The sequence below is a fragment of the Centrocercus urophasianus genome, unplaced genomic scaffold (genome assembly GCF_019232065.1).
Source record: "Centrocercus urophasianus isolate 14NV4802_14NV808 unplaced genomic scaffold, USGS_Curo_1.0 seq_722, whole genome shotgun sequence".
NCBI classification, from domain to species: domain Eukaryota; kingdom Metazoa; phylum Chordata; class Aves; order Galliformes; family Phasianidae; genus Centrocercus; species Centrocercus urophasianus.
Genome location: NW_024885336.1, coordinates 13,636 through 27,536, shown reverse-complemented (window position 1 = coordinate 27,536; position 13,901 = coordinate 13,636). Strand labels below are relative to the sequence as shown.

The 13,901-nt window shown below is 51.2% G+C and overlaps 1 long non-coding RNA gene and 1 pseudogene across 1 annotated transcript; both read right to left on the bottom strand.

The window, feature by feature from the left end:
- Positions 1-389: 389 nt before the first annotated feature.
- On the bottom strand, positions 390-4,880 carry LOC122170585. Its single transcript, XR_006171800.1, has 6 exons — positions 4,678-4,880; positions 2,322-2,390; positions 1,924-1,983; positions 1,316-1,411; positions 792-899; positions 390-452 (listed from the first exon to the last, which is right to left on the bottom strand). It is a non-coding gene; the product is annotated as an uncharacterized LOC122170585 (long non-coding RNA).
- A 934-nt stretch (positions 4,881-5,814) lies between these two features.
- LOC122170584 lies at positions 5,815-13,825 on the bottom strand (annotated as a pseudogene).
- Between the last annotated feature and the right edge of the window lie 76 nt (positions 13,826-13,901).

Here is a 13,901-nt window from a genome sequence, read left to right as displayed (position 1 = left end):
CCAAATGTTCCTGGGCCATGGATTTGCTCCTTCTTCTCCATCATGCTCTAAGATTTCTTTTGCACTCGCCCACCCTCGCCTCGTGAGGCTGGGCAGTGCTGCTGCAGGCACACCGTGACCGCTTGGGGCACGTTGTCTGACTAAAGAAAACTCCTTAGAGCAGAAGGAGAGCGTGTGGATCTCTTTAACCAATTGTGCTATGAGTGACATGGACAAGAACAAGCCCTGAGCTCCCCCCTCCCACTGGGAACCCACTCGGAGGCAGAGTCAGGCCATCTCTACAGGCACCTGAACCTGCCTCTCCCTTTTTGCCTTTCACCCTGCGTGGGCACAACTTGCAGGCTCCGAGTTTTCTCCCCTTTATGAACTCCGGCCTGATTGTTGCTCACCTGGATTCTTCTGAAAAAAACCACGGATCCATTTGTACAGGGCTTCCTGGGGCTTTAACAGCACTGTGAAGAATGAGAGAAAGGCAAAGTCTCAGCATGGTGCAGGCAAAGAGGAGGCAGGACGGGGAGGCTCCCTCTAGGGAGTCAGTGCGTCCCTCTGGAGCTCAGTTTGCAGGAGGGATCCCGCTGCGGGCTGCTGGTGTACCAGGCGCCTCAAGGGAGGCACAGCAAGCTCTGGAATGCAGGGACTGTGGGAAGGAGGTACGTTGGAGGGTCCTATTTCCTCTCCTCATCTGCTGAATGTGGTTCCCCTGGCCAAAGTTCCTAAATCCCTGGGAACTGGGGGTGATGGGAGGGCAGCAACCTCTGACCACGGCCACGGAGCTCTAGGAGGGGCTTTACCTGGAGCGCCAGTCGTGTGCTTGGCCTCTGTTTCTCCCGGAGGGACGTGCGCTGTACGACGGCTGCCTGCCTGAAATGCATCCCTGTGCTCAGGCTCTCCGTCTGCCTCTTTAGAAAGGAGGTAAGAGAGCCAGGCTGTAAGTAACTGTTTCTCATCAGAAAGATGGTATCTGCAGGAGGCACCAGTTCTCTAGACACATCAGTAGAGTTTAGGAACAAAGCCTGGGCTTTTTGTGGTGCACCCCATTCCTGCTCCAAACTGCATGCCATTCTGTGAGACAAACTGAAGTGCTGCACACTTCCCAGTTTGCGAGCACAGACAGCAAGACCTGTCCTGCTGGGAGACCAGCAGGTTGCAGGCAGGCTTCTTGTGCGATTCTGGCAAGTTGCAAGATGATGCCACCAGCCAGTTCAGATCAGAGGGCTCTGATCCATCCTTTCCTGCTGTGCACGTTACAGTTTCTCCATGTATCTATCTAGAAACTCCGCTTCCCCAGTGTTTCAGTGAACAGAGAGACACCCACCGTGTGCTGCCTTCTCCTTCATGATTTTCTTCAGGACATGGGAGAGCCTCTGCGGATATTTTCCAGTTCTCGATGTCTCTTTCCATACCTCAGGACCTTAACAGAAACCACGAAAAAACATTTCAGACAAAGGATTGAACCGAATGGTCTTTTTGGTGAAGTTGATAAAGACAACAGCCGCCCTTGGGACGCCTGTGGGGCTACAGCACAGGAGGCAGCCAAGGATTTTTGCCCAGCCTTCCCTGCAGGCACTTCTGCACCCAAAGGCTGAGGAGAACTTTCCATCACACACTGCCATCTACGCAGCTGCGTAGCAGAGTTATGCAAGCTGCAGGAGGGCCAGGAGGGAGCTGCCTGGCACTCAGCAGCTTTCCGGATACTCTCTCCAGGTTGTGTGAAACAATCCTCAGAGACAGCATGGAAGAATATCTGGGTTTTCTTACTGGAGAGATCTGTGTTGTACAGAGACGAAGCCAACAGGACACTGGGAGCTCGCAGCACCCAACAAACAGGGAGTAGAAATCACCGGGCAGTGAAAAGCTGAACCCTGCCTCAACTGCCACAACCACATACGAGCAGAGAACGTGAGATGAAGGCTGGTGGCTCACCTCTGGCATCCAGCCCAGGCTCAGCAACAGGACTCCGCTCTGCTAATTCACTGAGAAGACCTGCAGGCACAAATGTGATCAGACACAGGTGAGGACAGCTTCCACTGCACCTTGGGGCCTGGTCTTTCTGCAGTGACCTGCAAGGACTGGCGGCAGGTCGGGGAAAGACATGGTCCAAACGGCAAATGTAGAGGTTCTCTCCTCCAAAGAGCGGCCAGGGCTGCTTTCCCACTGAAATGGGAAGTTCTCCAAGTAAAGAAATACTCAGGACTGTTCTGCGTACAGAACAGGGCCTTTAAGGCACAAAGAGACTTGAAAGACCTTTGGAGTTCTTAAGTACCTGAATAAACTACGACAGCACTAATTTTTCTGCCTTCAAGGAAACAGACACAACTTACCTCTGGGGTTCCCCTGAGGCACAAAAGCAGTGTCCACCCAATCCTCTGGATAAGGAGCATCAGCGTCATCTAGAATCAAGAACAGGTGAGACTCGTCCCCATTGCATGTCGAGGTCTCCTTTTCCCCTAGTGACTGGGAGGGGCCAGGTAACGGGACGGGAGACCCAGGCTGTGATCGCCAAGGCTGCAGAGCGGCCAGGGCAACCTGGAGTCTGGCTCTCGGCAGCTTTCCAAATGCTCTCTGCAGGCCACGTGCAATGCGCTGCTGGGACCGCACGGAAGGGCACACAGCCCGTCAGGGCTTTCGTACTGGGAAATCCCTGCTGTATCTCACACTAAAGCACTGGAGGAAACGATGCCTGTTTGTTGGCCTGGGCTCCGGCTGGCAGGCTCTGTTGGAGCTGGGATTTGCCTGCGGGGAGCAGCAGGAAGCCACAGCAGAAACGCTCCCGCTTTTCCCAGCACACATCTGCTGAGCTCCCCCAGGATACCCCGGGCGAAGAGCCGCTCAGCCAGCACAGAGCCACGGCCCGGCACGGCCTGCAGAGCATCGCTTCCTCACGCCCTCGCCCGGCTCCTGCAGTGCCGCCCATCCCCCCACCCCAACAGCCCCACGGCAGGCGGCCCCGGGGCAGAAGGGGACAAGAGCCCGGACCTCTCGCCCTCACCGTCGCTCGATTTCGGCCCCATCTCTGCCCACCCACCTGCTGGTGCTCGCCACGGAGCAGCACCAGTCTCCTGGGAACACGTGGCCACCAGTAGGAGGAGGAGAGCAAGGCGGGCGGGGGCCGTGGCCCCCCACACTCGTGCCATGCTGCCACCACCAGCGCTGCAGCCAAGTGAGTGCCGCCGGCCGGCACAGAACGCCTGGGGTGTGGGCTGAGCATTGTGAGCTCACGGCACCAGGCTGAGCATTGTGAGCTCACGGCATCAGGCTGAGCATTGGCAGCTCACGGCTGTTCCGCCACCAGGGCCACTGCCCCTGGGCTCGCTGCCGTGCTGGGGGAGGATTCCCAGCCATGCAGAGCAGCAGGAGGCCACTGACTGTCATGTGGAGTGCTGGAACGGCCAGGCTGGGAAGGGACATTAAAGGGACATTAAAGACACAGAGATGCTGTCAGAGCAGAAAGAAAATCACTGCAGTGTTGTTTGTGCTGTTTGGTGCAAACCAAGAGATTCACTTTGCTCTTTTAATGCCGAATCAGAAGCCGGTTTTTTAGTGCCATTTCCCCTTCAACCCTCCCCACCCCACCCACTCTCCCCTCCCCTCACCCCTGCCTCTCATTTTCTGCCTCCTCCTTCTCCCCTCTCCTCCCCTTCCCCCCCTTTTCTCCTTTCCCCTCCCCTTCCCCTTGCCTTATGCCCAACTTACCTCTCCTGCTCTTCACGGAATTCTTCTGCATTCTCCGCCTTTTGCTACTACTCTTGCCTTGCTTTCCTTTGCAATGCTGTGCATTGCTCTCTCCACATTTCTTGCCACCCATTCTTTTCTTAGCTCTTATTCTTCACTTTTTACTTGGCTTTTTTCTCCTATTCTCTTTGCCTTTCTTCTCTTTTCTTCTTTTAGTCCTTTTCTCTCTTTTCTATCTCCTCCTTTTTTTTCTCCTTTTATTTTTTTCTTTTTGATTTTTCTTTTTTCCCTTTTCCATTAAATACCTATTTTCTTCTCTCTTTTTTTCTTTTCTACTTTTTAATTTTTTTTTGCTTTTTTTCATTTTTTTCTGTTTTCTCTTCTTTTCATCTTTTTTTTCTTATTTTTATTATCTATTCCTTTTTTTTTTCTCTGCTTTGTTTTTTTTTCTCTTTTTTTCTGATTTTAATCATAGATTTTCCTTTAACCCTCCCCTCAACCCCCCTCCCCTCTCCTCTTCTCCCACCCCCTCTTTTCTCCCTTGCCCTCACCTCCCTTGCCCCTCCCCTTCCCTCTACCATTACCTCGCCTGCCCTTCACTTACCTTCTCCTCACTTCCTCCTTCTTCATGCTCTTGGCTTTTGCTGCTACTCACACCAAATCCCAACACTTGCCTCCTCTGCTTGCTGTTCTGCCCGGTGCCTCTCAGCTCTGCTCAAGCTTCACGCCGCCTGCCTGCCCTTCTCTCTTCCCTTCTCGTGCCCTTCAGGCTTTCCTCCCCTTGCTGAGCGAGGCCGTGCCCGGTAGCTCCCCTTCAACCTCCTCTGCACTTTGCCTTCCTCCAAGAGATGCTTGCTTCTGGCCAGCACTCCTGCCCGCTGCCGGCCCACAGCCTGCATCTCTTGGGGAGACGGCAAGGTGGCCTGCAGCTGCCCACACCTCCTCTTGGCACGGCTTCTCAGCTTGGCTTCAAGCCCACAGCCCAAAGGACCAAACCCCTCTCACCTTTGGGCCCAGCTTCTTCTCCTTCCGCGCAGCTCCTGTGGCAAGCCAGGGCTCAGCTCTTCCCCATTCCTCCATTCCTGCAAGGTTGCACTGTTTCATTCTTTCCCTTGCCTTGCTTTGCTGTGCTATGGTTAGCTTTCCTACTTGCTTTCTCTACATTTACATGCATTGCTTTTCACTTTTTATTCTCTTTCTTTCCTCTTTCTTTCTATTTTCCTTACAACCCTCCCCATTTTTGTTGTTGTTGTTGCTTGTTTGTTTCTTGGTTGTTTTTTCTTTTTTTGACTTTTTATCTTTTCTTACTTTTTATTTTATTACTTTTTCTTTCAGCCCCCTGAAGTTACTTTATATCCACCCGTTGGCCCCCTTTATCCCCCTTATCATTTCTATATCTGGGCCTTTACCTATGCCTCCTCTCCCCATATTACCCTATAGCCCCGTCATAGCCCCATATTACCCTATACTTTACTAGAACCTATGTAAGCCTCCTGTAGCTCCCCTACAGCCTTTTATAACCTCATATCTCCCTATGTCCCACCTGTACCCCTCCACAGACCCCTATTGCACCTGCTTCTCCATATCACACCTATTGCCCCCTCTAGCCCCATATCCCCTTCTAGCCCACCTATTTGCCCCCTACAGACATCTATACAACCACATTCTCTAATATCCTCCCCAGCCCCTGGAGCCCCTCCACAAACCCCCTCCAATGCTCCCTATAGCACCGTGTCCCCCCTAACCTCCTCACGGCCCTCTATTGCCTCAAATCCCCCCAGACCCACCCCTGGAGTCCCATATACCCAATCCCCTACCACAGCCCACTTCAGCCCCATGTGCCCCCCCATACCCCAACAGCCTTCTGTAGCCCCCTGCCCCCCCCGCAGCCCTCCCCAGCTCCCCACAGCTTCCTCGCCCCCCTCTATTTCCCCGTCAGCCCCCTGTATCTCTCCCAGAGCTCCCCGGAGCCCCAAACTGATCCCACATCCACAGCCCGTCCCATATTTATCCCACTTCCCCACACCCCATCCTGTCTCCCTCCACATCTCAGCCCCGCTCCCAGCCCCTCACCCCACGCACAGGCTTCCTTCCCCAGCCCGGTGCCGTTCTCCGTCCCTCCCAGCTCCGGCGCCGCTGTGCTCAGCACTGCTCCCGCCGTGCCACGGTTCCGTCTCGGTGCTGCCCGGAGCTCCGGCGCGCAGCGGCTGTGGGACCGGCGCCGTCTGAGGGGAGAGCCGGCTGCCAACAGCAGCCAACGGCAGCAACTCCCTTGTGAAAAGGAAGGAAAGGGTTACGATCAGACGAGCTGCTATGCGAGAATGGGAAAAGAATAATCCCCCTGGATGCCTTGGGATGGTGCCGGCACAGCAAAAATATCCAGTGGAAGACCCTAACTGGGACTGCAATAATGCACAACATTGGCAGAACATGAAGGACTTGCGAGATATAATAATGGCTGGAATTAAGGAGGCAGAACCTCAGAACCAGAATCTCACTAAGGCATTTGAGGTTCAGCAGAATAAGGATGGATCCCCTAGTGATTTTCTAGAAAGGCTTAGAGACAGGATGAGAAAATACTCAGGAATGAATCCTGAGGATCCTGTAGCCCAAGGGCTCCTTAAGGTGAATTTTATAACTAAGGCATGTCCAGACATACAGAGAACACTTCAGAAGATAGGATGGAATACGAGGCCCCTGGAGGAGCTCTTACAAGAGGCTCAGAAGATATATGCCAGAAGGGAAAATGGGGAAGAAAAACAGAAGGCTAAGTTGATGGTTTCCACAGTGGATCGTGTAGCAAAACAAAGATTGGATAATAGGGAAAGGAGAACTGAAGAGAGGTCGGGTCCTGGAGGGTGGCAGAGAGGAGGAAAATTCTGAGGATATCGATCCAGAGTTCAATCAGAGAACAGTGAAAGGAGGTGTTCCAAGTGTGGTAAGCTAGGACACGTAAAGAAAAACTGCCCAGAGTGGAGAGAGAGGAGAAGCTACAAGCTGCTTTAAATTCAGAATAGGGTGTCAGGGGTTCTGAAAAGTTGGTCCCAGCAGGAGCCCTTGGTAAATGTGAAACCGGGACCTGAAGGGGAGGAGATTGTATTTTTAGTCGATACTGGGGCAGCTCGATCACTGCTAGCTCATAAAGTGTCAGGACTCAAATTAACAGATGAGACTCTAAGGATAACGGGGGTAGATAACAGGACTGGGATGATAGTGCCACTTTTTGAAAAGTAGGGAATAGGACAATAACAGGGCAGTTACTGCATGTATCTGAGGCAGGGACTAATTTGCTGGGGAGAGATCTTATGATGAAACTGGGAATGCAAATAACAACCCGCCAGGAGGGAAGGACAGTACCAAGGAATGTGTTAACTGAGGCAGATGAGAAAGAAATCCTGTGGTGTGGGCAAAGGAGGGGAGGGGGCTGAAAACAGCCCCTTTAAAAATAAAGTTGCAGGAAAAATATGAGACCATAAGACAGAAGCAATATCCAGTTCCTTTTGAGGGACGTACCGAGCTTGAACCTGTGATACAAGGATTGCTGAAAGATGGGTTGTTGGAACCGCGCGTGTCGCCCTTCCATTCCCCATTCTGCCAGTAAGGAAACCTCATGGCTCCTATCGATTGGTCCAAGGCTTGAGAAGAATTAATGAAATAGTACAAAAACGACATCCAGCGGTTCCAAACCCATGTACCTTGATGAATAAAGTCCCAAATGAAGATAAATGTGTTATAGAGCTAAAAGACGTCTTTTGGTTTTGTCTCCTGGATCTGGAGAGCAGAGATATATTTGCTTTTGAGTGGGAAGATCCTGAGAGGGTGAAAACAACAGTATGAGTGGATGGTTCTGCCTCAGGGGTTTGCAGAATCACCAAATCTGTTTTGGAGCAAATATTAGAATGCTTTCAGGCACCAGAGGAAGTGTCACTCCTACAATATGTAGATGATCTCTTGCTGTCAGGACCAGAAAAAGCAGAGGTTAAAAAGGCTACGAACGAGCTGCTAAATTTTCTAGGGAAACAGGGACTGAGAGCCTCAAAGAATAAACTACAGTATGTGAAAAAAAAAAAAAAAAACGGATGAGGTTTAACAACAGCAAGTGTAGAGTCTTGCATCTGGGGAGGAATAATTGCATGCACCAGTACAGGTTGGGGGATGAGCTGCTGGAGGGGAGCTCTGCGGAGACGGACCTGGGTGTCCTGGTGGACGACAGGTCGGCCATGAGCCAGCAGTGTGCCCTTGTGGCCAAGAGGGCCAATGGCATCCTGGCGTGCATTAAAAAGAGCGTGGCCAGCAGGTGGAGTGTTGCCTTTGCTTCGGCAACCTCCGAATAATGTCCCGTCGTGAAGTGCTCAGACAGCCCCGGCCAAATCACACGCTTTTATGACACCAATGTGGTGAGCGGCAAATGGCACTTACTGCAAGCAACACACTCTTCTTATAGTTGTCCCTTATATCACAGTGCTACCAATCACCCGTGTTACGGTTATCTGTGCCCAATAGACGTGTGGCGTGTCTTGTCTTGCCATGTCTCATCATGGTTTTCTTATGAGTCAAGGAGCCCCCGCAGAGGCTGATGACTGTTACAGCCCCCCTTTCACGTATTCGCTGACCACGCAAGGGGCCCACACAGATTACGCCTGGTTACGCCTGGTGACCTTGACAGCCCCCGCTTTACGTATTTCATTGACTACATCTCTAACTTGTGTATTTTGTTAACTACAGTGGAGGGAGGTGATCCTCCCCCTCTGCTCTGCCCTGCTGAGGCCTCATCTGGTTTGGACTCTCACACTTTGTCAATTGTGTCACCGAGGAATCATAAGTTGGAATTGTTGGGGTTGGTTTACATGGACTATTGTTTGTACTCTAAAGAACCCACCCTTTGTTCAGTGTATTACTTTTAGTTTAGCTCCTTTTAGGATTGTTTCTGAACCGTGCTTCTTTATCTATTAATAAAGAAGGGATAAAGAAAGTCGCTGTTTTGCTAATGAGTAAAAAAGCTCAGCAGTAACTTGAGATGTAAACACACGAGGTGCCTGGTTCCTACATGTAACCAGTTGTTGATGTGTGGGTATTAAAGGTTGTAAGCACTACAATAAAAGTCTTTCGTTCCTCCTTCTGCACCAGCAAGGGAGCCTGCGCCTCTCTTGCCACACCAGCAAGGGAGCTCAGAGTCCTCTTGCCACAGAGAGGAGAGGAGAGAAGGAGAGGAGAGAAAAGACAGAGTAGAACAAAGAAAAAAGGGAAGAGAGGAGCTTCTAAGGGGGAAGAACAGAAAAGTGATGAATGAGAGGGGAAAAGAAAGAGGACAGAACAGAAAATACAGGTGAGAAGAGCAGATCTAAAAAGGACAAGAGATAAAAAAGAGAGGGCAGGGAGAACAGAGGGAACAGCAAAAGAGGAAAGTACAGATGGAGGAAGAAATGAAGGAATGGTGCAGAGAAAAGAGGGAGAAGAGTGCAAAAAAAAGAAGAGGAGAGAAGTTCAGAGCAAACAGAGTTACTGAGAAGAGAAAAAAAAAGGAATATGAATAATTTCTAAGTTCTATTAAAGTAAAATTCTTCTTAAGACAGATTTCTTTTTGCGTTTGTATCCTAGACAATTTAGGAATATTCAGGAACACTGTCAGTACGTTTTTTTTTTTTTAAGGTCTGCTTCATCCCATCTGCTCTAAAATACCCAACAGGTGTCAACGGGGGATCAGTCCTTAAAGGCACTCAGAAAATCTCACTGTTTGTGCCCAACATCAACAAGTTTACCTTCATGAAGGAGTAGAGAGACTCCTGCGTGGTCAGGAATTCCCTTCTGATATCCAGCAGATCCATTTCGGAGCGGGACACCATCGCTCTGATCACAGTGCTGTCGGCTGCTCCCAGGCCCTGGGAAGCAAAGCAGCCACGTGCAGCCGACACAGAACTGCTGGAGAATCACCTGCAGACACAAAGGTCTCAGGGCCCAGTCCTGTGCAGGAGCTGCTCTTCATTACAGCATTTTTGCATTCATGGAGCAATCCATGAGCAGCAGCTTGCTCCTGAGTATGGCTGTTACCCTGATGTGCAGAAAAGCCTGAGCTTTCCTGGAACAGCCAGTTTCCTGAGTGGCTGCAGCTTCCATCTCATGATTGCCATGATGCTGCTGGCTGACTCAAGCACGAAAATGCAAGAAAGAAGCAAGCAATCTTACTCCACAATCTGTTTACCTTCGTGGGTTTACACAGCCTTTAGCAAAGCACGCAGGCTCGTTTCGCACGCACTGTACTGTAAGGAGAGACAAGAACAAGAGAATTAAGGGAATTAACAAGAGAATTAAGGCCAGTAGAAGCAGGAGGTTTTCCACACCGCTGCAGCACTTCCTTGGTGCAGCTGTTTCTTCTGCCAAGATGCAACTCCAGGTTAACAAACAGCAGCTGCAGTGCAGGCATGCAGTCAGTGATGTGCTGTGAGCTGATGTCTCTGTGCCTGCACACAGCAGGATTTGCATGAAGGCTTTCGTGCCTCCTGACAGCAAACCTCTGCTGCCAAAGCTCCTTTTGGCCAAGCACACTGTACCATAGAGCACAAAGCTTTCTCACCTGATTTCGTCTGTAAAGCACAGAATCAGAGTGGTTTGGGTTGGAGGGGACCCCTAAAATCATCAAGTTCCAACCCCCTGCCATCTCAGGGACACCCCCCTCTACACCAGGGCACTCCAAGTCCCACCCAACCTGGCTTTGTGCCCACAAAGACAAACCACGACTGCCTCCTGAAAGCACGTAACAGCCGCTCGAGGGCAGACACAGCACCTCTCATCATTTCACTGCTTTGCAGACAACGTTTAAAAGCAGGGCGCTCACCCACAGCCAGCAAAGCACCTTCCAAGTCTCCTGACATCTCAGATTTAACGCTGTCTGTTATGTCCTTGTCAGCAGTGCCTCATTACCATCAAAAACCAGGGGGAAGAATGCATGGCAGAAAGTCAGAGAGATTCAAAGGACCGCTTTGTAACAACAAGCTCCCCATGTACTGCATGAGCATCCTATCATTCCTGCAGCACTGTCAGCTAAACCAGGATTGTCCCACAGAAAGAGTTCATTTTCATTGCTAACAGACTTGATAATTGCCTACCACAGCTTTTACCATTTTCAAGACCTGCTGCTTTGTGCTGCCAATCAAGTTCCTTAGCTCCTCTCCCCCCTGCCCCAATGGCAGTCACACCTCATGATCTCTGCTTTCCATGTGGGTACTTAGGTTTCTAAAGCCCCTTTCAGTCTCAAGAGGGAATAAAATGGCCCGAATGGAATGGATGCAATGGGGCTCTCTCCAGGACACCTGCTGCCTCAGAAGAGTTCACATCTGCTGAACACCAGGGACACGAGGACCCTTTGAAACATGGAAGATGTGTCAGATGCCATCCTCCAGGGAGCAGCCAGATTCTAGCAACCCACAACCAAAATGTCACTGCCCCTGCCAAGTAACCAGCCTGTCTGGAGACTCTCATTAGAGACTTGCAAACAAGACTAGAGCCATCATTCCCATTTCACAGGTTGGCTTCTCTTCACCTTGCATCACACAGATTAGACTGGGAATCACATTACTACACACCTGAGCATCCTGCTGAGCACAGCCACGTACATTCCTTCATCTCTGTTTCCCTGCAAAGACACAAGGATAGAAGACTCAGTTACCAGAGCATCCAGGAAGCAACTCCTGGGAATTCCTCATTCAGGATCAGCTGCTGAAGATGGACAATGGAGTCCTTCAAAGGGAAGACTAGCTCACAAACACAGTGAAACAGAGCTCAGGTGCGCTTTGGGCTTCCCTCTAAAAATGAGGAGCAGCCCACTTTACTGGGGTGTTTAAAGAAGAGCCCACAGCACTCGTGCACATCCAGAGTCAGAGTGTCCTCCCTGCAGAAGCTGGGTTTGAGGAGCAGCCATGGGACACCCAGGGTGAGAAAAAGCCAGCCTGGACTCCTCACCACTGAGTGCAGAACTGTGCCCACAGCTCTGAAGGTTCACCCCCTTCTCCCCTTGGCTTGGCTCACCATCGTGAGGGACACGAGGACCCTTTGAAACATGGAAGATGTGTCAGATACGATGCCATCCTCAAGGGAGCAGCCAGATTCTAGCAAGAACACACACACAGCGTCCGTTAGGAGCAGGGCCACCACCTGGGTGCTGCCCACAGCATTTGCCAGCCATAACCTGCTACGGGCAGAGCTGGGCCCAGAGCTCTCAGCATCACTGCAGCACTCCAGCCATCATCATCAGTGCTGCAGCCTCCAATTAAGAAGCACAGACAGCAAGAAACTGGCAAGAGAGCCACATGTCCTACTGACAGACAGAATGCTCCTCCCCGTTTTATTTACACCAATTCAGCTGCTGGTGAAATTCTAGTCTAGATTCTCCCTGGACAAACAGTAACACCTGGGATGGCCAGTCTGTCACACCTAGAAGTTCCCCACACTCCTTCCTCTTCACATCTGCCTGCACACACACACACTGACTGTCAGACAGCAGGACAAGGCCTTTCACACTGCTTAGAAAGCTTGTAGTTCTCCTTAATGCAACCAACTTCTTCATTGGTGCGAGAAGCCAGAATTTCACTCAGGCAGCCTTCACCTGTTCCTGCTCCATAGGGAACTGCCAAGGCAAGATTTAAGATACCAGCAACTGCTCTTGACATACAACCATGTTTCCTTAAGAATTCATAATAAAGAAGACGTACATAACAAAGCAGCAAGCCCTTGGCCAGAACTTGAGCAATGCGAAAGGAAGATTTCCAAACCTTCACAGCCCTCCTTAGTTTGTGCATGCCATACATGGTGGTGGGAGTCATCATCTCAATGATCACCCCCTCAAAATTCCCTTCAGCTCTAACTCAAGTCATCAATCAAATCCTAGAAGGCCAAAAAAGGAGAACGGAGTTGGCAGAAGGCACGGCCTTTGAGGACAGAAGGAACTGAGCTGTTCGCTTCTCTTCAGGCTCCAATCCTTGCATCAACAACTGCTCTGAACTGAACAGGAACCAAACAACTTTGCTCAGGCAAAGTCTCTGCTGACCTTTCTCTTATGGTCGTTAGGTCATTTTTCGCTTTTCACCAAGTGACACAACCACGTTCACACATCTCTGCAGACCACCTACCCTGCTAAAAGGGCTCTTGTAGGTGATCAGAACTTGCTGATGTTGGCAAACATTGAGTTTGGTCAAGGTCTCCATGATGGCATCTTCATCCGTGCCTACAAGAAACAAATGGAAGCTGGTCAGGCTGCTTGCACAAGAATCAAAGTGCCCTCTGCTCTTGTGCCACCTCCAGTCCCTTACACAGCGAGTTCTCAGCAGCCCCAGGCCTCCATCTGTGCACACAAAGCTGCCAGGACCCACACCACCAGAGCAGCTGCATTTCAGGACATGAAGGGCACTTCTGTTTCCACTGCCCCACGATTTTTAGGGCAATTCTGCAGCAGAGCAATGCAAGCAGCTACGCTTCCCTCTAACAAACCACCAGAGCAGCCATTCCCAGTGCTGGGGCAAAAATAAAAGTTGACTCGTGGAGGGAGATCAACTCAACAATGCTCTTCATGGCCTTCCTGAGTGCCTGACGGAGCCAGGCTGCATCCCGTGGAGCCCAGTGCCAGGAGCAGACATTGCCACCAAACATCAGGAGCACTCCTGCACTGTAAGCACTGCAGCACTGGCACAGGGACCCAGAGAGGCTGCAGTGTCTCCTCTTGGAGATCTCCAAACCCATCGGGACGTGGTCCTGGGCACCAATTCTGGTGGCCCTGTTGGAGAATCACACGGGTTGGAATAGTGACCTTAAAGATCACCGAGTCCAACCACGACCTGACCACACTACCCCAACTGACAGCCCTCCTCCAAATCACGGCCCTGAGCACCACAACAAATGGTTTTTAAACACAGTCAGGGATGGTGACTCAACCCCCTCCCTGGGCATTGCGGTGCTTAACAACCCTTACTGTACAGAAGTTTGTCCTGATATCCAACCTCAACTTACCCCACGTCTGCGCGGTCTGTGGAACCCACAGGTGTGACAATGGGCTCTGGCTTCTGGGGTGCTTCCTCAAAGGAAACCAGCGCATGGCGTCAGGAGCAGAGGAGGAAGCAGCCGATCCTGCCGCTGATGCTGACATTCTGCGTCCCACCCAGGACTCCCACACCTTCCTCTTCCCAGGAAGAGGCCCGCACGGAGCGGGGCGGAGCGGGGCGGAGCGGGGCGGAGCGGGGCGG